The sequence below is a fragment of the Loxodonta africana genome, chromosome X (assembly GCF_030014295.1).
Source record: "Loxodonta africana isolate mLoxAfr1 chromosome X, mLoxAfr1.hap2, whole genome shotgun sequence".
Classification (NCBI taxonomy): domain Eukaryota; kingdom Metazoa; phylum Chordata; class Mammalia; order Proboscidea; family Elephantidae; genus Loxodonta; species Loxodonta africana.
Window position 1 is genome coordinate 108326273 of NC_087369.1, and position 26191 is coordinate 108352463.

Here is a 26191-nt window from a genome sequence, read left to right on the forward strand (position 1 = left end):
AACTCAGAATAAGTGAGACAGTCACAGAACTGGGCTCATTAATATCCATATGGATGATGTCTCCCCCCCAATAGAAATGAGGTGACAGTAGTTAATCACAAGAACCCGGGAGGACACAATTACTGAAATGACCAGTAGACCAGCAGATAATTCTAGAGATGGTTATAAGAACATGTCATCTCTAGTGTAAAAGAGTATTGCTTAATATATATAGTCAAAGCAAGGCAGAATGAGAAGGAGGCTGATGGTAGTTGCCCCAGTAAAATTTATTGATCTCTTGCCCAATTCCAGGACCTGAATCCATTTTCAGACCTGGAACCAATTGAATAAAGAGGCTTGCATACTCCTTGGAAGAATGAACCTAAAAACCCAAGACAGATGTACACTGTAATGATTCTCCGTATCTTCCGCAAAGGAACTTATAGCCAATTACATGGGTGACTGTACAGTGAGCAAAGTAGAATATCCTGATATTTCAACAACCACTGGGAGTCTGGGTTAACACTGATACCTAGAAACCTGAAACATTATCATGTTTCTCTGTTAGAGTGGGGGGATATATGGGTCAGGTAATAAATGAAATCTTAGACAAAGTCTGATTCACAAAGGGCCCACTGGATCTGAGTGTCTGTGGACCCATCCAGTGGTCATTTCCCCGGTCCCTGTATGTATAATTAGGTTTGAGAAACTTAGTACTTGGAGCAACTCACACATTGATTTGTTGACCTTTCAGGTATAAGCCCTCAAAATGGAAAAGACCAAATGGATACCTCTAAGGTTGATCTCTGGTCAAGATAGTGAATAAAAAATTATAATGCATTATGGGGATATGGATAAGAATTTTGTCACCTGTCACCTTTAAGGATCTGTTGAATACATGGGCACTGGCCATTATCATATCTCCATTTACCAGTCTGGTCCCTACAGATTTAATGTAGACAAACATAAACTTAACCAAGTGTTGTTTAGGTAGTTTTAGTGAGTTGGCTGTACTCATGGTGACCACATATACAACAGAATGAAACACTGTGTGGTCCTGTGCCATCTTCACAGATATTGGTATTCTCAAGTCCACTGTTGTAGCCACTGTGTAGAGGTCTCGTCTTCCAGCACTATATCAGACAATGTTCTGCTGTGATCTATAGTGTTTTCAGTGGATAATTTTCAGAAGTATAATCGCCAGGCCTTTCTTTCTAGTCTGTCTTAGTCTGGAAGCTATGCTGAAACCACCATGGGTCACCCTTCTGGTATTTGGAATACCAGTGGCATAACTTCCAGCATCATAGCAACACATAAGCCACCGCAGTATGACAAACTGACAGATAAGTGGAGGATTCAACCAAATAAAAAAAAAAAAGCCCCCAAATCACAGATGCCATGCCAAATGTGATATCTTTGCTAGAGTAGATTAATACAAACTCAGGTACATGGTATGAAGCTATTGCTTTGGGAAATGTGTTTTTGGTTTTCTATCCCAATCAAGAAAGAGGATCAGAAACAGTTCACATGGAACAGATAAAAATATGCACTTACAAACTTGCCCCAGGGCTATGTTAACTTTCCCATCATCTGTCATAATATAGGCTGAAGAGAGCTGAAGCTTCTTTACATCTTGCATAGCACTATATTTATCTATTACATCTATGACATCATGCTAGTTGGAAAGGGTAAATAAGAGGTAGCTAGCAAACTAGAAAAGCACACTGAAGGGAAACCGTGGTGGCGTAGTGGTTAAGTGCTATGGCTGCTAACCAAAGGGTTGGCAGTTCAAATCTGCCAGACATTCCTTGGAAACTCTATGGGGCAGTTCTACTCTGTCCTATAGGGTCGCTATGAGTCAGAATCGACTCGACGGCACTGGGTTTTTTAGCACACTGAAGACTTTGATAAGACATGTATTCCAGAAAGGGGAAGGTAAACCCTATGAAGACTTAGGGAACTGCTACATAGATAAAATATTTAGCAGCCTGGTAGTTAGAGTGTTCTGGGATAGCCTTTCCAAATTAAAAGGTAAATTGTTGTATCTCTCATCCCCTACCACAAAGAAGGTAACCCAATACCTTGTAGAGCTCTTTAAGTTTTCAAGATGAAGTTTCCACCTAGGAAGACTGCCCGCCCATGTATCAGCTGAAAGGCTTTGAGTAGAGCCCAAGCAAGAAAGGGCTATGCAGCAGGGCTAGGCTTCAGTTCAAGCAGTTTTGCCATTTAGGCCATATGACCTTACATAATCTGTGGTGCTAGAGAGGGCAGTAATGGAAAAAATGCAGTGTGGGGCTTATGATAAGCCCCAGATGGGGAATCCTAATGCAGGCTCATGATGTTCTGATGCAAGGCCATACAGACTACCTTCAGTGAAGAATTAAACACCTTAAAAAAAAAAAACGGTATTTTGTATGTTATTGGACAAAGGTAGAAATGGAACGCTTAACCATGGGGCACCAAGAGACCATGCATTTGGTATTGCTCATCATGAGCCGAGTCCTCTAATATTCATTGAGGTCAAAAATTGAATAAACCTAGCAACAATGCATCCTAAGATGAAAACAGCACTCCAGGATTAAGACTGAGTAGAACCAAAGTGAACTGGTAAGCTTCATGAGCAGGTAGCTCTTATCCCCAAGCCACCTACCATGGTTGTATCAATGCCATATAAGGACCGTAATATGAAGAGCTGAAAGAAGAGGAAAAAAGACTGAGCTTGATTTATACATTGGCTGCCTCAGTGTGTGGGTATAAGCCCAAACTGGATGGAGGCTGCATTAAACCGATACTTGTGGTTGGCCTTGAAAGTGAAGGGGGGGACTTCCCAATGCGTGGAGCTTCAAGCAGTACATCTGGCCATCCACTTTGCATGGAAGGAGAAGAGGCCTGAGGCAAGAATATATATGGACTTATATGCAGTGGCAAATGACTTTACCAAGTTGTCAGAGGTTTGGAAGGAAAAAAGATTGGAAGAAAGGATTCCAGGAGTTCTGGGTTATTGGCAAAAGGTTGAACATATGAGAATAGGCATGAAGTGTGAAATTTGTAACAGTGTGTCAATGATCACCAGACAGTATCTACCATGGGGAAAAAAGAAAAAAAAACTAAACAACCAGGCAGACAAAATGATTGGGCCAGTTCACATTAGCCACAGCAGCACTGTCCTGGAGGAAGACAGAGTAGCCATGGTAGCAGGTATGGAGATTATGCAAGAAGGCAACAGCATCTACTTTCACTTACCAAAGCTGGTATAGCTATCTCTGCCTCTGAATGTGCATCATACCAGCAACAGAAAAAAACACCATTCCTTAATGATGCCAGCCAGATATTTGGTGCAAAGTTTATTACACTGAGCAATTTCCATCCTGGAAAGACCAGTATTTAGTTTTCACAAGAATGTACAAATAATCTTGATATGGGTTTATTTTTTCTGCCAGCAGATCCTTAGCTGGCACCACTATTTGGGAGCCTCTACAACAAACATGGAATCCCTCACAATATAACATCTAACTAGGGGACCCACTTCATAGCAAAGGAGGTATGAGAGTGGGAACACAATCATGGGATTCATGAGTCATATCATATACCACACCATCCAGAAGTTACTGACCTGAAAGAGTCTTGGAATTGGCTGCATAAGGTGTAGATGAAGCACTAGCTCAGAGGCAATACTCTGTGAGGACGGAGTTTCATCTTCCAGGATGAAGGGTATGTACTGTATTAAGGGCCTCTTTTTTTAATATATATACACTGTTCTTTCAGCTTGAGAAACGCCGAGCGTGTTCTTCCCTTTTGGTTTTCCATCTCCAGCTCTCTGCCTATGTCATTATATTACTTTACTTTGTCTTCTTGAGCTGCCCTTTGAAATCTTCAGTTCTTTTACTTCATCAATTCTTCCTTTTGCTTTAGCTGCTCGACGTTCGAGAGCAAGTTTCAGAGTCTCCTCTGACGTTCATCTTGGTCTTTTCTTTCTTTCCTGTCTTTTCAATGACCTCTTGCTTTCTTCATGGATGATGTCCTTGATGTCATTCCACAACTCGTCTGGTGTGCGGTCACTAGTGTTCAATGCGTCAAATCGATTCTTGAGATGGTCTCTAAATTCAGGTGGGATATACTCAAGGTCATATTTCGACTCTCGTGGACTTGCTCTGATTTTCTTCAGTTTCAGCTTGAACTTGCATATGAGCAATTGGTGGTCTGTTCCACAGTCAGCCCCTCGCCTTCTTCTGACTGATGATATTGAGCTTTTCCATGGTCTCTTTCCACAGATGTAGATGTGTGTTCCATCTGGTGAGGTTCATATGTATAGTCACCGTTTATGTTGGTGAAAGAAGGTATTTGTAATGAAGAAGTCGTTGGTCTTGCAAAATTCTATCATTTGATTTCCAGCATTGTTTCTATCACCAAGGCCATATTTTCTAACTACTGATCTTTCCTCTTTGTTTCCAACTTTTGCATTCCAATCGCCAGTAATTATCAATGCATCTTGATTGCAAGTTCGATCAATTTCAGACAGCAGCAGCTGATAAAAATCTTCTCTTTCTTCCTCTTTGGCCCCAGTGGTTGGTGCATAAGTTTGAATAATAGTCGTATTAACTGGTCTTCCTTGTAGGCGTATGGATACTATCCTATCTCTGACTGCGTTGTACCTCAGGATAGATGTTGAAACGTTCTTTTGGACGATGAATGCAACACCATTCCTCTTCGAGTTGTCATTCCCAGCATAGTAGACGACACGATTGTCCAATTCAAAATGGCCAATATCAGTCCATTTCAGGTCACTAATGCCTAGGATATTGATGTTTATGTGTTCCATTTCATTTTTGATGATTTCCAATTTTCCTAGATTCATACTTCGTACATTTCAGGTTCCGATTCCAGCCTCAAGTTGCAATAGTGAAGAATTCTATAGGGAAAATATTAAACGATGCAGGAAGCATCAAAAGAAGATGGAAGGAATACACAGTCATTATATTAAAAAGAATTAGTCGATGTTCAACCATTTCAAGAGGTGGCATATGATCAGGAACCAATGGTAGCGAAGGAAGAAGTCCAAGTGGCTCTGAAGGCATTGGAGAAAAACAAGGCTCCAGGAATTGATGGAGTATCAATTGAGATGTTTCAACGAACAGATGCAGCACTGGAGGTGCTCACTCATCTATGCCAAGAAATATGGAAGACAGCTTCCTGGCCAACTGACTGGAAAAGATCCATATTTATGCCTATTCCCAAGAAAGGTAATCCAACCTAATGTGGAGGTTATAGAACAATATCATTAATATCACACACAAGCAAAATTTTGCTAAAGATCATTCAAAAGCGGCTGCAGCAGGATATCTACAGGGAGCTGCCAGTAATTCAGGCTGGATTCAGAAGAGGATGTGGAACCAGGGATATCATTGCTGATGTCAGATGGATCCTGGATGAAAGCAGAGAATACCAGAAGGATGTTTACCTGTGTTTTATTGACTATGCAAAGGCATTCGACTCTGTGGATCATAACAAACTATGGACAACACTGCAAAGGATGGGAATTCCAGAACACTTAATTGTGCTCATGAGGAAACTTTACATAGATCAAGAGGCAGTTGTTTGGACAGAACAAGGGAATACTGATTGTTTTAAAGTCAGGAAAAGTGTGTGTATTGTTTCACCATACCTATTCAATCTGTATGCTGAGCAAATAATACAAGAAGCTAGACTATATGAAGAAGAACGGGGCATCAGGATTGGAGGAAGACTCATTAACAACCCACGTTATGCAAATGACACAACCTTGCTTGCTGAAAGTGAAGAGGACTTGAAGCACTTACCAATGAAGATCAAAGACCACAGTCTTCAGTATGGATTACACCTCAACATAAAGAAAACAAAAATCCTCACAACTGGACCAATGAGCAACATCATGATAAAAGGAGAAAAGATTGAAGTCAACAAGGATTTCATTTTACTTGGATCCACAATCAACAGCCACTGAAGCAGCAGTCAAGAAATGAAAAGACGCATTGCCTTGGGTAAATCTGCTGAAAAGGACCTCTTTAAAGTGTTGAAGAGCAAAGATGTCACCTTGAAGACTAAGGTGCACCTGATCCAGGCCATGGTATTTTCAATCACATCATATGCATGTGAAAGCTGGACAACGAGTAAGGAAGACCAAAGAAGAATTGACGGTTTTGAATTGTGGTGTTGGTCAGGAATATCGAATATACCATGGACTGCCAAAAGAACGAACAAATCTGTCTTGGAGGAAGTGCAACCATAATGCTCCTTAGAAGCAAGGATGCAATACTGTGTCTTACATACTTTGGGCATGTTGTCAGGAGGTCTCAGTCCCTGGAGAAGGACATTGTGCTTGGCAGAATACAGGGTCAGTGGAAAAGAGGAAGACCCTCAATGAGGTGGATTGACGCAGTGGCTGCAACAGTGAGCTCAAGCATAACAATGATTGTAAGAATGGCTCAGGACTGGGCAGTGTTTCTTTCTGTTGTGCATAGGGTCGATATGAGTCGGAACCGACTCGATGGCACCTAACAACAACAAGAAATTATACACTGTGCCTCCATTAGGAAGAACACATGGGTCTAGGAACCCAGGAGACGAAGCAGGTTTGGCTCCATTTGCCATTATTCTCAAGGTTGCACTGGAAAATCTTGTGTTACCTTTCCTTACCACTGTGGGACCTGCGGGAATTCTGATCATCAAATGAGGTGAACTCCTGCTAGAGGACGCAGCTCAGGCCTCATCAAACTATAAGTTACAGTTGCTACCTGGGCACTTGGGAATTCTTGATTCTAAGCACCAATAGTTAGAAATATGAGTGAGTATCTCGCGTGTCCTACTAATCTTGGTCTTCTAAGTTTCTGCTCAGGAAGAGAGGTCCACAAGAACCCTAGAGAGGAGTTGCTTCCTGAACATTTATGGATAAGTGGATCAGCAGAGTACAGGAGAAGAATTATTGTAGCCTGGGATCTTCCATCAAGAAAAAAAACTGTTTGGCTATGAAAAGAGAAGTTATCTGACAGCCTCCAGCTACTAGAGCCTTCAGAATCTGCCTCGGCTTTCTAAGTGAGGCCATGTTCTTTCCAATTAGACTTCAGCCAATGACTAAGGATATTGGGGTATTAATTTGGGCATCGTCATTTCCCCCCAGTGCAGGACTCTCCTAATAGGAAGTCTTTGCCCTGCCGCTCCCTCTTAGATTGTGCAATACTTTATCAGAAGTGCATTATGGTCAGAGGTTCTCCTTTATCGGTCTCATGTCCTCCTCCCTTTTCTTTCAGACTGTTGCAGTCTGAAAGCTTTCCCTGCTAAATACAGCTTCTTCTTACTTTTATCTTTCACAAGTGTTGTTGTTGTTGTTGGATGCCATGGAGCTAATTCCGACTCATAGCAACCCTCACTAATCTTCTTGTACTTCTAATTCTGCCTCAGTAACTTCTTCCCAGAGAATTCAACTGGCACAGCTGCTATTCTTTTTCACCCTCCCCTGCTTCTATTATCACTTTCTTTCCTGTTTCCACATTAATTTGCTTCCTGTGGAAAAACACACGTTGCATTTGTCAAGATATATTTAATGAACACCTATCATATGCCGAGGCACAGCCCTGTGCCTGGAATTTTAAGCAATGCAACACAAGGCTCTAAAATTCTCGTGGAGAAGATGAAAGTGAAAAGGAAAAATATTTCATCTATAAACTCTTCACTCTTCTTAGAGAGGTGCACCTGTGAAAATGAGGATGTAGCCAAGCTGGACACTCATGCTGAAGGAACTAGGTGTGGAGATAATGTCAGACAAAGCAACAATATCAACACCATAAGATCCTTCACCCCCCCCAATAACATCTTCTTCAATATGATCTATCCCACAGATATGCTGAAGGCCCTAATCTACCAGTACTTAGTAAATAAGGATCATATCATGAAAAGATTATCCTACTTCTAACACTAGAAAAAGTAGGTGGAACACAATACATTCAGCCAACTTTTAAAAAACAGTTCTCACAGAATATATTGTAATTATCATTGAGAAACAATGTGTTCTCAAGAGAGCACAAAATAACATACAGCAACATCTGGTAGTTTTTGTGATATCTCACATAGCTTTAAATTTTGACACTGTACAAAGGAAAGAAAAATGGAAGGTATCACTTAAACAACAGCTAGAGTTCAGTTCATTCTAAAATTGCTATAGAGTGCAGGTCTGGTGAGGGGAAAGGTGAGATAATATATGAGATCAGTTGAGAGCTGTTGGCATTAGAGTCTAGGAATGACTACTTTATTAGCCCTGGAGGCATACGTGCTTACTTAAAGGGAAACATTCTTCATTGCTTTCACATAGTTTGACACTTTCCTGTTTGTTGTAGAGAAGCTGTAGAACTTCCATTCCCATCTTCCTCCCTTTTGTTAACGCAACAATTATTTCCCAGGTTTTTCAGGCCTTAAGCTTTAGAAACATCTTTAACTGCTTCCTGTCCTTCAATCCTCACATCTAATTAGCTGTACAAGAAATCTTTGATTTACAAAGACTTGATGTAATACTCCATCATTATGGCCAAAGCTCATATTTCTGACTACCTAATCAGAGCGGCCAATGGCAATACATGATAATGCTTCAATGAGTGGATGGCCAACCCTAAGAAGCCTGATTTGATCTACAGTAATTCAGATAACTGTTTTGGAAATAAACCAGCAAGGAATCTTTGAAGGAAAATTTCCCTGGAAACTTTGCCTCCCACATTGAACTCAGTTTAAAGGTCTTTGATACAATAAAGACTTTCCACAAGGATATCTGCCGGGGAAAGAAAGTGAATGGTTTTTTAGTAGAAACTGCATTGGATTCATATTTTAAGAAACATTACTCACTCTAGTGCATGCATAAAAAATATCACAAAAGCAGCATGTATGGTAAGGCTTTTATATTGTGCGTAAAAAATATCTCAAAAGCAACCTGTATGGTAAGGCTTTTATATTGATGATTAGACCCCACCACTGCCATTGAGTCAATTCCGACTCATAGTGACCCTATAGGACAGGGTAGAACTGCCCCACAGTGTTTCCCAGTAGTGCCTGGTGAATTCGAACTGCCAACCTTTTGGTTAATAGCAGTAGCTCTTAACCACTATGCCACCAGGGTTTCCATATTGATGATTAATTTTACATATTTAGTAAATAGGGCTAGGTTGAAATTTAAATGTTCCAAACTGGGATGAGTAGAAACAAAAGCAAATTTATTTATTTTCTGTAGTCAAACACAAAAATTCCATCAAACCTCTAGTCTTCTAGAAAAGACATCTTATTCTAGCTCATTGTTATATTCAATTTGATTTAGTCTTTTTCAGTAAAATTCGAATATTATCCAGCTACTGCCTAGATCAAACCTTAGTTATTTGGGGGTAAAATTCAGTCTTCTGGGGTTTCTTACTCAGTGAGGATTCCCTACACTAATTTTTCCTAAGATGGCACCACGTAACAGATGAAAGTTTGTATATTCTCATAGGTTTGGGAAAGAGATATTTTGTGCTGTCTCTTTGTACTCACTGTATCATCTTTGGTTTACTTGAGTTCACCTGCTAAATGGGCATTCTATGCTGCTACAGACCAAGGTATGTGTTATCCTGCCCATCTTTTGGCCATTTTGGTGGTACTCTTAGGGACTAATGACTTCTTGGCTGCTTTCCTTGCACCGAGTTTGAGAGTAAGTCTTGCCCTTAGGTCTATAAGCCCAGACCCTTTTCTCAACACTTGGTACTATACTGCATCTGCGACTTGTTAGATACAACATCATGCAAAAAAAAAAAAAAAAAAGGCTTTTTTTAGTATCACCATGATATGGCAGAGAAGCAAGAAACATGCCTAGATTTTCTCATATTCCTCCCAATCTATCTCTGTGTGTCTTTACTTTCACTGCTGGTTATTTATTTCAATTCTCCTCTCTCTCTCTCTTTTTTTTTTTAACTTAGAGGGGAACCTATAAAGTTCACAGCTGGTATCCTGCTCTTTTCTCTTTCCCTCTATCTGTTTAGTTCTTCCTCTCAACACCAGACAGGCTGTACTTCTTGTGTATGAAAACCTTCTCTTATTCACATTTTCAACTGACTCTACAGTTTATGCTAGTAAAATTCCAGCTTTAGGAGTGTCAAGAAAGCCCTTTATCTTAAAGATGAGCAATAAGTTCTTTGTCCTCAGAAATGTTTAGCACATTTATCCTTCATCTTGGAAGGACTGTTGGAGAGAAAAACAGAAATAAATGGCAAAATTACAACATGGAGAAATACATCAGGCCTTATATCTCTGCATATGTTTGTGAATCCGTATAATTGTATCTTATTTTCTTTTACTGACTTTTGTGATTTATTCTTGTATTTCAGAAACATATTGCCTTTGTTTGATCCTAGCTCTATCACTTAATAAATGTACGCTTTTGGACTAGTTGTTTAACCCCTTCATGACTCAGTCTTCCATGTGTGAAATGGGGACACTAATAGTGTCTATTTCATGAGGTTTTTGGAAAGATTAACTGAGTTAATATATGTAATATAGGTTAACATATTTAGAGAAGTACATATCATATAGCAAGTATTAGGTAAGTGTCAGCCTTGCCTATTGAAAATATATATGTACGTGTGTATGTATTCATGTACATCCTGTGGGGATTAGGCTCCAGGGAATGATTTCAAGCTACATACCATAATACTGATTTAAAATCTGGAGTACATATTTTTTCATTTAAAATGACAATTCCATCAGGACATTTTCCCTGATTAAAAAATGAGATACACTGTTATTCAGATATGGTAGGCACAACAAGGTCAATGACGTAGGGGTAGGAAAGGAGACATAGAATAAAGAATTAGGAAATCGTATGTCTTAAATGATTTTACATTTAAATGAGTTTAAATGTCTTACATGATTTTACAATTTTCCTGAGGGCATGTAGATATTAATTAACTGAAACAACATCAAAAATAAAAATAGTTCCAACTTGCTAGTTATTGCAAGTTAAAACTGTACAATCTCAAGTTTCAGCTTATCACTGTAACATTGATGGATTAAAACACAGCAGAAAACGGAATGACAAAATATTCTTTAGTTTAGAAATCTAACCAAGGTATTATAATATATATATTCTAAATAACAACTGCAAGATTTTCATAACACTCTCCAAGGATGTTGCAAAATCCAGTAGTATGATATAGTACAAATATCTTGATTGATTTTTTGTAAGTATAATTATATTTGCTTGAGTGCGTACCCATCTTAGAGGTGTAATATTTAATTAGAGAATAAACAATGCAAAATAAAAACATCTAATTTTGGAATTAAAGATAACGTTATAGGATAGTATGTAAAATTACTATGAATGCTAATTTTAAAATCAAATTATGTTAAAATTTAATTCAGATTTACTGAGTTAAACATGACTTTTAATGGAAATATTGCCGTAAATCTTTTCTTTAGGAGTTTTTAATCAGCCCTGAGAAACCAAGAGGGGATAAAGTTTGTTTTCCTTCTGTGACAAACTTATTACAGATCTTTTTTTTTTTTTTTAATTAGCAGGTGACAGGAAATTAGGTATAGTTACCAATACCTTAGAAAACACAAATGTAATAAGATTAATTAAAGATCAATTAAAGAGAAAGCCCTTTCAAAAACAATGTGAACTTCAGTGGAGAGGCAGGTAAACCTCCACTGAGTGGATTCAAGACAAGGGTGTGGAAATCTTTCAAAAACAGCATGGGTTTGTATATGGGCAAATGAAAGATAGCACAATGCATTAGAGATGAGCTTTTTCCTTCATTAAATACTTCCAACTAGAGATTTTCTTTACTTTGTCCTTGCCTCCATATTCTCTGTCAACTCCGACCTCAGGAATATTTGTGCTCCATATTCTAATTATATACTCTGACCCAACTGTAGTTCATTAAGCACATTATTGACACTGGCTTGGTCAAGTTCTGCAACTGCTCTACCAAAACTGATTTAGACATTTATATGTATGCTCCAGTGGTCTTGTTCCTTTACTACGTTATGCTGTTTTCTTCTGAATCGTAGAGCTCAAGAATGTAGAACTAAGAAAAGAGATGGGAAAAATAAAAGTGGCTACCCTTAGTTACTTTTGCATACTCCCAAATGTCCTTAGGTTAGTCAGCCAATGCTCCCTAAGATCTGTAACATTAGATATTCTCAAAAGCCTCCTCGGTTTTAATCAGTCTTCTCTTCTTACCAGTAAAGAACAAGAAAAAGAATTCCCAGGAGAAGAATAATTCTAAAACATTCTGCTTAACCATGCATTGCTCTTTCCCAGATGAAGTTCTCAGGATCATAATTTATAGAGGGAGTTTATTTCTTTTAAGACTGGAAGCTATCATATTGATCACATCTCATTAACAACACATTTCCTTCCAAAGGCTTGAAATGCTGGCCGTGCTGTAGGTTCAACTTTCATTTCATCTTATTCTCTTTGAACTCCACCAAGTAGTCTAATTCTTTCTTAAATCCACCTTGAGCAATACATAGTTCACTATATGACAGCAAGCAGGCTGCCACAGTCCATAATCATAGTGGACAATGTGAGTCCTTTAAAAAGTCAAGTCTTTATTTTAACACAATGTTATCTGATAACCTCTGGAGTGTGAATTTCCCATATTCTATGAATCCAGAATATTATTCGTTAAACCTACTGATCTTGAAACACGAACAAATGAAGATTGTATCTATATAAAACAAAGGGAACAGTTAGAGTCATGATAAGAAAGTTGGTTCAGTTAGCCATAGGAGATTTCAATTAATCAGGTTGCCTTTAACACCTCCTCCAACTCCCCAGAGAAGTACAAAGTAGGGATAAAATGTTTTAGGTCCAACTTTGGAAATATTTCAATCTTGTAGGTTCAAACTTAGTAACGTTAGTTTAAGCAAAGATGAATACTTTCATAATTTCAATATTTCTAAACTGATTTTACAGCTTTCTAAATTTGTTTATTTCAAACTCTAGACATTCAGAATTGGGGATTATTTAACCTAGATCGATGTATACATTTCCGCTGCCTATATGGTAGAAATAATTCAAGTTACCAGTTATGGTCTTTGAATCGCAAGTTTGTACTGCTACTAAGTCAGTGGGTGACCTGAAAGGTTATCCTAACTTTTGGGGCCATAATTTCCTCATTCATAAATTTAGTAGTATGAATTAAATTATTCTTTAGGTCTCACAATTCTAACCCCGGCCCCTGTAAATTTTTGATTCCAAGAAAAGTTTTTTGTAGGCCAAATATCATGCTCTCATCTGGTTGCTTAGGGTTGCTAATTGTAGGCAAGATTGGAAAATATTTTATTTTAGAACTAACTTATTTAAAGCAAATTAAGATAAAATAGTGTTACATATTTATAGGTTAGTAACACCTTCACAATCTGAAACGCCACTCTTGGGCAAAGTCATTTATCTGAATAAGATGAAAACCCAGAGTAAGTATAAAATTCTGAGCCACCAAAATAACTCCCTCCGCCAAAAAAGACTATTCACCAAGGTTCATAAAGAGGAGTTATATCCTAATTATTTAACAACCAATATAGCCTAGGCACTGACCAATTAAAATGGGTCTTAGTTCAATCTGAACAGAGGCCAGCCAACGTGTATGACTATGTTGGTGCCTATCAGGTGAAAGTGCTGGCTTCACAAACTTAAACTCAGAAGAGAGTCTTTAGACTCGGGATGGAAATGAGGTTTCATCTCCTGTGACATATTTAACTTATTGTGAATTACGACTTAAAATAATATGTTGAGAAGAACAGTGAAGCCACGTTTGTCATCTGTGGGGAAAAACCGCTCTGATAAATTAACAATCATTTCTAGGGGCATAGAAGGGAGTATGGTGTCTGGTGTGCTCCATAATAGCCCTTTTGGTGTTAAGACGCTTGCTTGGATCCTGAATACTCTTAATTACCACACAATTCTAACCTATTTTAGTTTCTGAACTTATAGCACCATGTCAACCAAGAGTGACACTCCCTCTCAGGGAGTGTTTAGAAATCTGAGAAGTAGTTCAGTTGCTAATATTTTGTTAAATATCTTGCAACACATAAGACAGTCCCAAACCTGAAATCATCATCCCATACTAAATGCCAGTATTGACCCCTGATGCCAAATACTGCTATTGCTGAATAGAAGCAATGGTTTAGAATATAGGAAGAGGGGCAGATTGGTAGCATAACTTTCTTGAAAAGCAACACCTAACAGCAAGAGAAGAAACAACAACAAAATATACCATGAAAAAACCGATACGATAAATCAAAATGTTCAATAATGTAAGATAATTTAATATGAACAGAGTTCTACAAAATTTAATAAGTCCTTTATAACAGTATAGTAATTATTTAACAGGAGCACTGTTGGGGCAGTGATTAAGTGTTTGGCTGCTGACCAAAATGTTGATGGTTCAAACCCATCAGCTGCTCCACGGGAGAAAGTCTGCTTTCTTAAAGATTTACAGCTTTGGAAACCCGGTGAGGCAGCTCTATTCTGTCCTATAGGGTCCCTATGAGTCTGAGTTGACTTAACGGCAGTAGGTGTGTTTTTTTTTTGGTGCAGAATCAATTAACATTTTGATTGTCCTGAGTTATCAAATGACTAATTTGTATGGTATGTAAGCTTATTAAGAATATAGAGAAGTGTGTAATACATTCTCAAAAAATTTCCATCTAAATAAATAACAAAAATTTTAAAAGGTTTCTTTGTTTCAAGGAGACATAAGAAAATATGGTGTGATTGTTAAGGTTGTGTGTCAATTTGGCTGGGCCATGATTTTCAGTGGTTTGGCAGTTATGTAATGATGTAGTTTGGAAGTTATATAATGATGCAATTTGGCAGTTATGTAATAATGATGTATTTATTCCCCATTTTTGTAATCTGATGTAGTCATCTCCCATTTTGTGGTGTGACGAGAACAGCCAATCAGTTGAAAAGGGTGTTCCCTTGGGGGTTTGACCCCTATCCAATATATACAGATGTTCTGGTAAAGCTCCCATACTCTGGAACCTGCATCCTCTAACTGCCAGTTCTTGGGATGTGAGACAGCAGCCTGCCACCTGACCTGTCGATTTTGGGTTCATCAACCCCTGTAACCATTTGAGTCTCAAAAAGTCTCCAGCCTAATCCCTGACCCACAGATTTGGGACTTGCCAGCCTCCACAGTTGTGTGAGCCATTTCCTTGAGATAAACCTATCTCCCTCTCTCTCTCTCTCTATATATATACCAAACTCGTTGCCTTCAACTTGATCCCAACTCATAGAGACCCTATAGGACAGAGTAGAACTGCCTCATAGGGTTACCAAGGAGCGGTTAGTAGATTCAAACTGCCAACCTTTTGGTTACCAGCCATAGCTTTTAACCACTGCACCACCAGGGCGCTCTCTCTCTTTCTCTCTACCTCTCTCTATATGTATGTATATGTGTATGTGTATGAGTATGCATCACTGGTTTTGCTCCTCTAGAGAACTCAGCCTAAGACATATGGCCATCTACAATTGCTCTTCTTTATTTCACAGAGGAGCTTCTTGAAAAATGAATTGACCCTCTCCTCTCGTTCACCCCTGAACTCACAACACATGGGATATCTGCAACTTTCGACACTACTGGCCTCTCCCTTCCTCCTGAGATTTTCTTGTCCTTGGTTTCAACAGCATTATTCTTTTGTGATTTTTCCATTGAACTGTTAGTTTTCTCATTCTTGGTTTCTATCTTGAGCTCTTCTTTTTATATCTTCCCCAGAATTATTCACGGACCTCTTCTCCATTTACTTTTGCACTCTCCCTGGGCAATAATACCCATTGACGCTTCAGCCAACACATGAATGTTTGTGATTTACATCTACGTCTCAAGCTCTGACCACTCTTCTGATAGAGATGCAGAAATATATTTCAACTGCCTAACGGGCAATTCAACTTGGGTATCCCATATGGCCCCTGATTAGACTTAGCAATTCCACATCTCTAAGGCTTTTTAGCCTATTTTTTTGTGTGTGTGTGATGAATTATATTAGTTATTCTTCTTCTAATCCTGAGACCAGGGATCATCCTTGATCTCCCCTTCTGTCTACAATTACATCCAATTGGAAAACAAATTCAATCAATTCTAGTTATTAAATTAATTTTCAGTCTGTTCTATTTCTATCTCCATTGTCAGTTCAGATCGTCATTATTTCATACTAGGATTATTTCAATGACAATCTATCTGGTATCTCTGCCTCCAGTATCACTCCCCTATGAAAGCATCCTCCATTGTCATATGGCTGATTTTACAAAATGCAAACTTGATCATATCAAAAATACTCACTCTCCGATCTGATCTCCTACTTAAAATATTTCATGATTCCAAATTACATTCAGAATAAAATCCAAAAGGCTTTAATGTGATATATAGTATCTATCATTCTCTGTTCTTATAGCTCTTCCCCAACATGTCTGAGCTCTGGCCATAAACAATGAGACTTTGTTTCCAAAATACAGCTTTCTTGCTCTCACTGTTGTACTTTTGCAACTATTTATACTCTTTGTAATTGTCTTCCCTCCTTCAAATGATTATTAGTTATGTTTCAAGACTCAGTCCAAGGTTAATTCTCTGAGAAGCTTTTCCTAGCAGCCATCCACATCCCATTGTACCCTAGTCTGAGTTTGCTGCCCTTTATCTAAACTTGCATAGCAAACTGTATATATCACAATCAATAGTATTTTTCATATTGTATTGACATCATTGCTTTGCTTATATTTGCTCTACACTCTATTTTGTGTTACTTAAGGGTTGGGATCTTGTCTTATTCATTTTTGTATCCTGAATTGTTAGAAAAGTGCTTGGTACATAACAGGCACTCAACATTTCTGAGTTTTTAAAGTCTTATTGTATTTTGAAACTAGGCAAGTATATAAATTAATGTGACTATTTAGGATATAGTCTATCTTCCACTAAAGCAGGTGGAGCAGAATATTTTTACTTGGAATCATTTTGTTGAAACTAGTTCTATTTACTTAAGATTATAAAATCACAAGTATTGAAAAGTATTAAAGTTTTCGCATTACACTAATCTGAAATTTCTAAAATTTGTTTGATTACTCTATATGCAATGCTTTTATTGATTCAATCAATATGTTTTGAATATCTATTTATGCCAGACTCTATGTTACGCAATGAGGATATAGAACTGAATGCAACAGACAAAGTATGCTATTGTTATAGACTAAGCTATAGTCTAGTTTGGCTTCTTTTTGTGCACTAAGTACAATTTGCATTGAGTTATTAAAAGTCTCAAGAAACTATACTATGTATTTGAAATACTTGAAATGATCATCTAAATATAAGGTAGAACAATACGAAATTCTCAATATTCAATCTTTATATACCTCACCCTAACACGTTAACAAAAACACCTTCATTTTATGTAATACCTTGACTTCATTGGGCTCATAAAATTAAAAGCCAACAACTCTGAATGGAGAAGGAATTACTTCATGCACCCTATACATAGGCTGTGTTGACACCAAAACATACATTGTGATAAAAAGAAACTAAAAAGATTCTTTGTCCTCAAATAGTTTTTACTCTAGTCTGTCAAAGATTTCCTCTGAAGGGCCTGAATTAGAATTCAGTTAGTTAAAGCATTACGTTCCCTAAAAAGAGGGTGAGGGTAATATTAACAGATAGTTTTAAAATCTTTTCCTCCATAGAAGCAGAGCCCTGTTTTTAAAAGTAAATCTTATAAAAAAAAATCTTATATAGGATCTCAATTCATAAGCAAGTTAAAAGCAGAGTTATTATTTCCAGCAGAAGGTGGTATTCTAGAGTCTTGCTCAAACTGCCTCTTCTTGATCATCCAACTCACCCACCACATGCAATAGCAGTCACTATGCTACCTCCACAGTATGTGGAATACAGAAAATCACTGCTTTTTCTTTTCTTTTTAAAGTAATTATCAGAAAGGAACTAACAGCTGAGTATTTCTATGTACCATTTTAGATATATTTTTTGTATAATTCTGAAGTTAGTTCTGTGAGGTATTCTTATTCTCATTTAACAGATGAGGACACTGAAGTTTAGAGTTTCATTAACTTGCCTGCATTTAGATAACTAGAAAGTAGCAAAACTGAGATTCAAACCCAAGCCTATCTGGTTCCAATGTCTGAGGCTAGTTCATACCACACAGTTTATACGTAGATGAGAACAAGCCCAGAAGGACTAGAATACAGGTTTAGAACTTTGGCTGTGAGAAGCAGTTGGTATTTTAAGGTACTTTCCCAGATCTGATGTGAAGAACTGCTGTGTAAAGAAGACAATGTAAATCAGCCATAAAAAGGAGTGTGGACACAACAGAGAATCCCTGAGGGAGCAGAAAATCAGTGGGATGCAGACCCCAAATTCTCATAAGACCAGACTTAATGGTCAGACTGAGACTAGAAGGACCCTGGAGGTCATGGTCCCCAGACCTTCTGTTAGCCCAAGACAGGAACCATTCCCAAAGCCAACTCTTCAGACCGGTTGGACTGAACTATGGGATAGAAAATGATACTGGTGAAAAAAGAGCTTCTTGGATCAAGTAGACACATGAGACTATGTGGGCAGCTCCTGTCTGAAGGAGAGATGAGAGGGTAAGGGGGTCAGAAGCTGGCTGAATGGACACAAAAAGAGAGAGTGGAGGGAAGGAGTGTGCTGTCTTACTGGGGGGAGAGCAATTAGGAGTATATAGCAAGGTGTTTATAAATTTTTGTATAACAGTCCTACTTGATTGTAAACTTTCACTTAAAGCACAATAAAAAAAAAAGGAAGTGTGGACAAACAGGGAAGAATGTTTGGCACTAAGGTGTCAAAAATTCAAGAAGCAAAGGAAAAAAAGCAAGAATAAACTGATAAACATTTAAGAGAGCTTTCAAATATTTATACACTTTTAGATCTAGAAACCAAACATGAGGATTCTTGCCATTAAGATCTGGAGGCAGCAAGATGGGATCATACGCAGCTGCACGTCCCCACCCTGACACAATGAAAGTAGAAAACAGTAAGCCAAAAAAAAAAAAGATGAATCTATGGTCTAAGAATTTTGGAAACCAGTCAAAGAATTGCAGCATCTAAGCTAACACTGAATTGAGACAAAAGCCTATTTGCAAATGGTAAGAATATGTTTTTTCTTTTTCTTCTACAGTAGATGCTCTCCTCCCTTTGTGGCCTTCAGGGCAGTGGGCACTATGTCAGAGGCTCCTGCTGTGGTGGAAAACTGGGAACCGTGAACTGTTTCCAGACAGATGCACACTCTTTGGCTTGAGAGTGTGTGAACAGAATTTGCTTTTGCCAGTGGACTCTCAGGTCTTTCTGTTCATATCTGTCTGGGGCTGTTTAAAGGACTGAGGAAGTGTGCCCCTATGTTAGACAGCATCCACACTCCTGCTGGACTGGAGGTAGAAAGCACTAAGCAAAGCCCACAAGGAATGTTGCACTTAGTCACACAAGATTAATTAGTGTGATTGAAGCATACCAAAGCATAGATTCACCCTCTAAGGGTTAAAGAAGAAGGGCTGGTGTGAGAGTGTCTTACTGACACAGGAGTTAAGAGCTCAGTTGCCAACCCAAAGGTTGGCAGTTTGAATCCACCAGATGCTCCTCAGAAACCATATGGGGCAGTTCTACTTTGTCCTACAGGGTTGCTATGACTCGGAATTGACTTGATCACAACGGGTTTGTTTTTTTGGAATTACATAAAACGGTGAAGAAGGGAGTTCTGGAAGCCTGTCCTTTTGCCTAAATAATAGCACAGGAAAAAGCAACTAGAATAAACTATTTAGGAACACTGGAACTGGATCAGACATTTAATTCAAACAGGAGAGTGCTTGATAAAGAAATAAGCTGCTGATCTCCCCTAGGTGAACCACTGACCAGCTACCATCCCTTATTTTTCAGCTCATCTGCAGTGGTGTAATCAGTAGCTTGTGTTTCTAGAGTGGCTGCCTGGTGCTGGTTGGCTAGTGGAGACATTTTCCTCCAAGAATTTGGGGTTACTTACTGTACACATTTGGTTTGTCTGGTAATGCCCTCAGGAATGGGCACAGATCATTGCAGCAATTTTGACCCTCTCCCAAAAATGGTTGCACTCTGCTGGTAGATTCAAAGAGCTAGAGCACCCTTCGGCGAAATGTCACACAACACTGAACAACTGCAGAGGTAACAGAATTGGAACACACGTTTTCTAAAAATTTTCTTGGAAAAGCTGCTAAACAACCAGTTGACTGTCACTTTCATTAAGTAACAACAGAAGTCCCTGAGAAGTTGGACAAACAGATATCCTTCTATTTTTGCTGTTTGTTTCTTCCCTGGAGTATAAGAAAATTTCCCCTGAAACACTAGCTAGGCAAGGGCTCCAGAAAGGAATTCTCAGTATTCATGTACATTTTGGAAGATAGTTTTTGCAAAATATTCAAGGGCAGTTGCTGAGCACACATACTACTACAGCCTTCAAAGGCTATAAATACATACATACATATATACTGCAATCCCTAGGGAAGAGGATGAATCTAAGTACTTGAGATACCACATTACAAGATCACAATTTCAAGAAAAAAATCACAAGGCATACAAAGAAACAGAAAGATATCCCACTCAAAAGAACAATATGAAGAGACAGAAATAGACCCTATGAAAGCTGAGATAATGGACAGATTAAAAAAAAAAAAACTGTTGCCATCTAGTCAACCCCAACTCAATGGACAGATTAAAAAAGAAAAAATCTGTTGCCCTGGAGTCGATTCCGAATTATAGCGAACCTATAGGACAGAGTAGAACTGCCCCACAGAGCTTCCAAGGAGTGCCTGCTGGATTCAAACTGCCAACTTTTTGGTTAGCAGAGGTAGTTCTTAACTACTGCGCCACCAGGGTTTCCAAGGACAGATTAGGAGGCTTTAAAACAACAATAATAAATAAGCTAAAAAAAAAAAAAAAAACTAAAGAAAATCCCAGACAACTAAAGCAAATCGGGAAAATGATACAAGAACAAAATGAAATTTTCAATAAAGAGATAAAAACTGTAAAAAACAATGAAATGTAAATATTGGAGCTGAGGAATATAATAAAAATCCAATGGACAATATTAACATATTTGCATTAGCAAAGGAAAAAAATCAGCGAATTAGAGGAATTCAAATTATTGACACTGAAGAACAAGAGCCAAAGATAAATAAAATGGAGAAATGTCTAATGGAATTGTGGAACACTAAAAATCAAATTAGCATATGAGCCATGGAAACTCCAGAAGGAGATGAGTGAAAGAAAGAGAAAGAATATTAGAAAAATAATGGAAAAAAACTTTCCAAATTTGACAAAGGACATGAATCTACAAATCTAAGAACCTCAACAAACTCTAAGTAGGATAAACCCAAAAAGATTCACACCAAGACACATTATAGTCATTCTCTCAAAAACAAAGGATAAAGTATCCTAAAAGCAGCAAGAGAGAAGTGAAATATTACATAAAAAAGGGGTCCTCAATAAGATCAAATGCCATATTCTCCTAAGAAATGTTGGAGGTCAGAAGGCAGTGGAATGACATATTTAAAGTGCTGAAATAAAAGACCTTTTAATCAATACTATACCTGGCAAAACTTTCCTTCAAGAATAATGGTAAACTTAAAAAACATTCCCAGGTAACAAAAGTTGAGACGAGTTTGTAACCACTAGAACTGCTCTACAAGAAATGCTAAAAGGAGTCCTTCAGATGGGAAGAAAAGGACACTGGATAGTAACTCACTTGAAGCCATGTATAGAAAACAAACAAAAATCTTCATTAAAGGTAATTTCATGGGCAAGTATAAAGGCATGTTTTAAGGTATTTTTGGTTGGAACTTTAACTATTATATCCTTCATGCTTTATGATGACAAATGTATAAAAAATAAGTGTACATTTATGTTATAGGGCAACAAAAACAACATAAATGGGGTTGGGGAGAGGAGGAGTGGTATAAGAATAGAGTTTTTGTATGTTACTAAAGTTAAGTTGGTATCACTTTATACCAGGTTGTTGTAGATGTAAGATTTTAAATGTAATCCTTATGGTAACCACAAAGAAAATATCTTTAAAAAATGTACACAAAAGGAAAGAATAAGGGAATAAAAGCTGTTTACTACAAAGAATTAACAACACACAAAAGAAGGCAGTACTGGAGGAAAATGGGTGACAAATCAGGTATAAGACATACAAAAAACAAAACAAAATGGCAGAAGTTCTTCCTTATCAGTGATTACAGTGAATGTAAATGAACTAAACACTCCAAGCAAAATCAAAAAGTGGCGGAATGAATAAATAAATATGATCCAACTATATGTTGTCTACAATAGGCACTAGAGTTCTTCACATCCCAGGCCTTTCAGGTGAGAGTATTTGCAAAAAGAGTTGAATTTCCGGATTTAGCTAATTAAGCTCAATTGCTCTGACACCTTCCAAATACAGGGCAAGGGTCCTAGCATTGTGTTCACAGGGTTATATGTTTTCGTGATGTTTTGTTTTACTTAGTTACATAAACCACAGTCTGTCAAGACCACTGTCTGTTCGCACTCTGACTTCCCATCCAACACACTTCTCATGCCAGGAAAGGTTGAACTGTTCATAGACATTTTTCGTATCAGGTTAAGAGAAATTTGAAATGAAGATGCATTTAGTTTGGGTTTAGTGGGATATATCTGTGTGATTTTCAATCGCTTTCAGTTAAGTTATTGCCAGCCATCCTAAAAACAAAACAAAACAAAACATTGCCGCCCAGACAATTCTGACTCCCAGCGACCCAATAGCACAGAGTAGAAAGATCCCATAGGGTTTCCAAGTAGCAGCTGGTGGATTCAAACTGCTGACCTTTTGGTCAGCAGCTAAGCTCTTAACTGCTGCACCACCAGGGCTCCCTAGCCATCTGGTTGTACTCCTAATGTCTATTGTGTATATTCACCCTTACATAAAGGTGCATGGCCAGAGGTCATAGGCAACAAACATATATAGATAAAAAGTATTGTAGACGTATGTTAGCCAATTAACTGACAAACAAAACCTTTATTTTTCTTCAGTATTTTAAAAAGTAGTTCTACTTTTTTAGAATTTGATATTTATTGTGACTTATTTTCTCATTTTAAGTAGATTCTTAGTTTTATACTTAAGAGGACTGCCCCCTCCTAGTTATACAAACTTCAGACCCCACAAATTTAGATTTACCTTTGGATTGTAAAGATGGTGAACAAGAGATTATCCTGACCTGCCATATGTGTAACAATTTTGTGTACCACAATAAATAGTAACTTCTTAAAAAAATAAAACAGCTGAAGCTGCAAAACACTTATAAGTCTCAGTGAAAATAAATTAACAGCATCAATTAAATAATCTTTTCAATGTCAGTTTCTTAGTGTTTTCTCAGATTCAACTATATATACAGTCAGAGTGCCACGATATTTAGAAGTTGTGTTCCTCCTTCCTTTGGCAGTGATAATTTCCTGAGAACTAATTGGTTTTTGGCATTAGTCATTTTCTGTACAAAGGCAGGGGGCATAGGTTATGAGAATAGAAAAAAAATGTAATCAGTTTTGGAGACTAATCATTTACTGAGGCTATGGCTGTTTATTTATTTATTTATTTTTTTTCTAGTATAGAATTCTATAAATGTGTTTCTAATAACTGTTCAATTAAAATGTTATCTATCTGGATTTACCTCTTTTGGATTTTTAATCGCTGTATAATATCTTTATAATTTAGCTAGCTAATATGCTGTCATGCTATTTCCTTTTCCATTTTAACCTTTTCATGAAAGAATTTTTTTCATTATACACAAATTTGTAAATGTGTAGTCATATGCAAGACGTGACTTTAATGACTAAATCTGGCATCTACTCTTTTCCTTTACTGCCTGACATTTAAATATTTTTCCTATTTACTTACTTGCATGTTTAGTATTTTCTTATTTATTTTTGGCTGTTTTTGAAAGGATATCAGCAGAAATTTCATCATTATTGCTAAATTGCATGTTGCCCTGAATGTCCGATAATTCTTTTACGGATTTTCCACTGTATCTTTTTATATTTTTTGTTGTTGTTGTTTTCCTCTGTCTAGTCATTAAACATACCAATTCATAGGCCTACCTGTATATTTATTTGTCACAATTGAAGGGCTAGCATTTACACCTGGTTGTATGAGAGGGGTCATTCTAGTGAGCCAACATTATAAATAAACTATTTGTAAATTTTTTTTCAATTGATTTTCTGTTTCTTACCTCATTGGCTGTCTCTTGCAACTCTCCATAAATGTATACTCTTTCTCTTTCTGCTCTAAATTATAACACTTCAAGGTGATCTAATTCAGCCCTATTGCTTTAAAACAAAAATCCATAAACTGATGATTTCCAAAATCATTTTTTCAAACCTGACCCTTCCCCTGAAATCCACATTCTAATATCCAACTACCTACTTAATATCTTCACATGTATATCTAACAATCATTTCAAATGAGGACCTATGAATAACTGAACTTTTGCTTTTCCCCCAATTTTTTTCTACTAACAGTGTTCAAACCTCAGTAAATAATACCATTATTCACTCAGTTCCTCAGAGCAAAACATTTGGAAAAAATAAATAAAAATTCTGGATCCCTTTTGTCCTTCCAGCCAAATCTAGTCTATCAGAAAGTCCTAAAATATATCCCCACATTGATCACTTCTCACATCCAAATTTGTGAAGTCAGTCTGTGAAACTAAATGAAAAAATACTATCCTGGATATATACGCCAATTTTCTGGACCTCTAAGGAACTCCCAGCGCCCTGGTGGCACAGTGGTTAAGAGTTCAGACTGCTAACCAAAAGGTCAGCAGCTCAAATTCACGAGCTGCTCCTTGAAAACCCTACAGGGCAGTTCTACTCTGTCACGTAGGGTCCCTGTGAATCGGCATCTACTTGATGGCAACTGGTTTGATTTGGTTTTTTTTTGGAAAGAACTCCTGGAGCCCTGGTGGCACAGTGGTTAAGAGCTCAGCTGCTAACCAAAAGTCACACTGAAGGAGAAAAAATGTGGCAGTCTGCTTCTGTAAAGAGTACAATTTTGGAAACCCTATGGGGCAGTTCTACCCTGTCCTGTCGGATGGCTCTGAATTGGAACTGACTCAAGGGCAACAGATTAAGGAATTCCTAAGGAGCTCTGGTGGCCTCAGTGGTTAGGCTCAGCTGCTAACTGAAAAGCTGAAGGTTTAAACCCACCAGCAGCTCCACGGGAGAAAAGACCTGGTGATCTGCTCCCTTAAAGATTGAAAAAAAACTGCCAAATCCCTTGCCATCGGTGGATTCGGATTCATACTGACACTGTAGGACAGAGTAGAAAGGGCCCTTAGGGTTTCCAAGGCTGTAAATCTTTACGGAAGCAGACTGCCACATCTTTCTCCCAAAGAGCAGCTGGTGGGTTCCAACCACCAAACTTTTGGTTAGCAGCCAAGTGCTTAACCACTGCTCCACTGGGCTCCTTCAAGATCACAGCCTCAGAAACACTGTGGGCAGTTCTGCTCTATCATATAGGGCTGTCATGAGTTCAAATCATCAGGACAGCACACAACAACCACTACAACAAGAACTCCTGGCATTTAGAATATACAGATCACACATTATGGCCAAATAACCCAAATAAAAAAGGGCAAAAGATATGAATAGACACTTCACTAAAGAAGACATTCAGGTAGCTAACAGATATGAGAAAATGTTCATAATCATTAGCCATTAGAGAAATGCAGATCAAAATTACAATGAGGTTTCATCTCACTCAAATAAGGCTGGCATTAATCCAAAAAACACAAAATAATAAATGTTGGAGAGGCTGTGGAGAGATTGGAGCACTTATACACTGCTGGTGGGAATGTCAAATGGTACAACCACTTTGGAAATCGATTTGGCGCATCTTAAAAAGCTAGAAATAGAACTACCATACGATCCAGCAATCCCACTCCTTGGAATCTATCCTAGAAAAAATAAGAGCCTTTACGCTAACAGATATATGCACACCCATGCTTATTGAAGCACTGTTTACAATAGCAAAAAGATGGAAGCAACCAAGGTGCCCATCAATGGATGAATGGATAAATAAATTATGGTATATTCACACAGTGGAATACTACGCATCAATAAAGAACAGTGAGGAATCTGTGAAACATTTCATAACATGTAGGAACCTG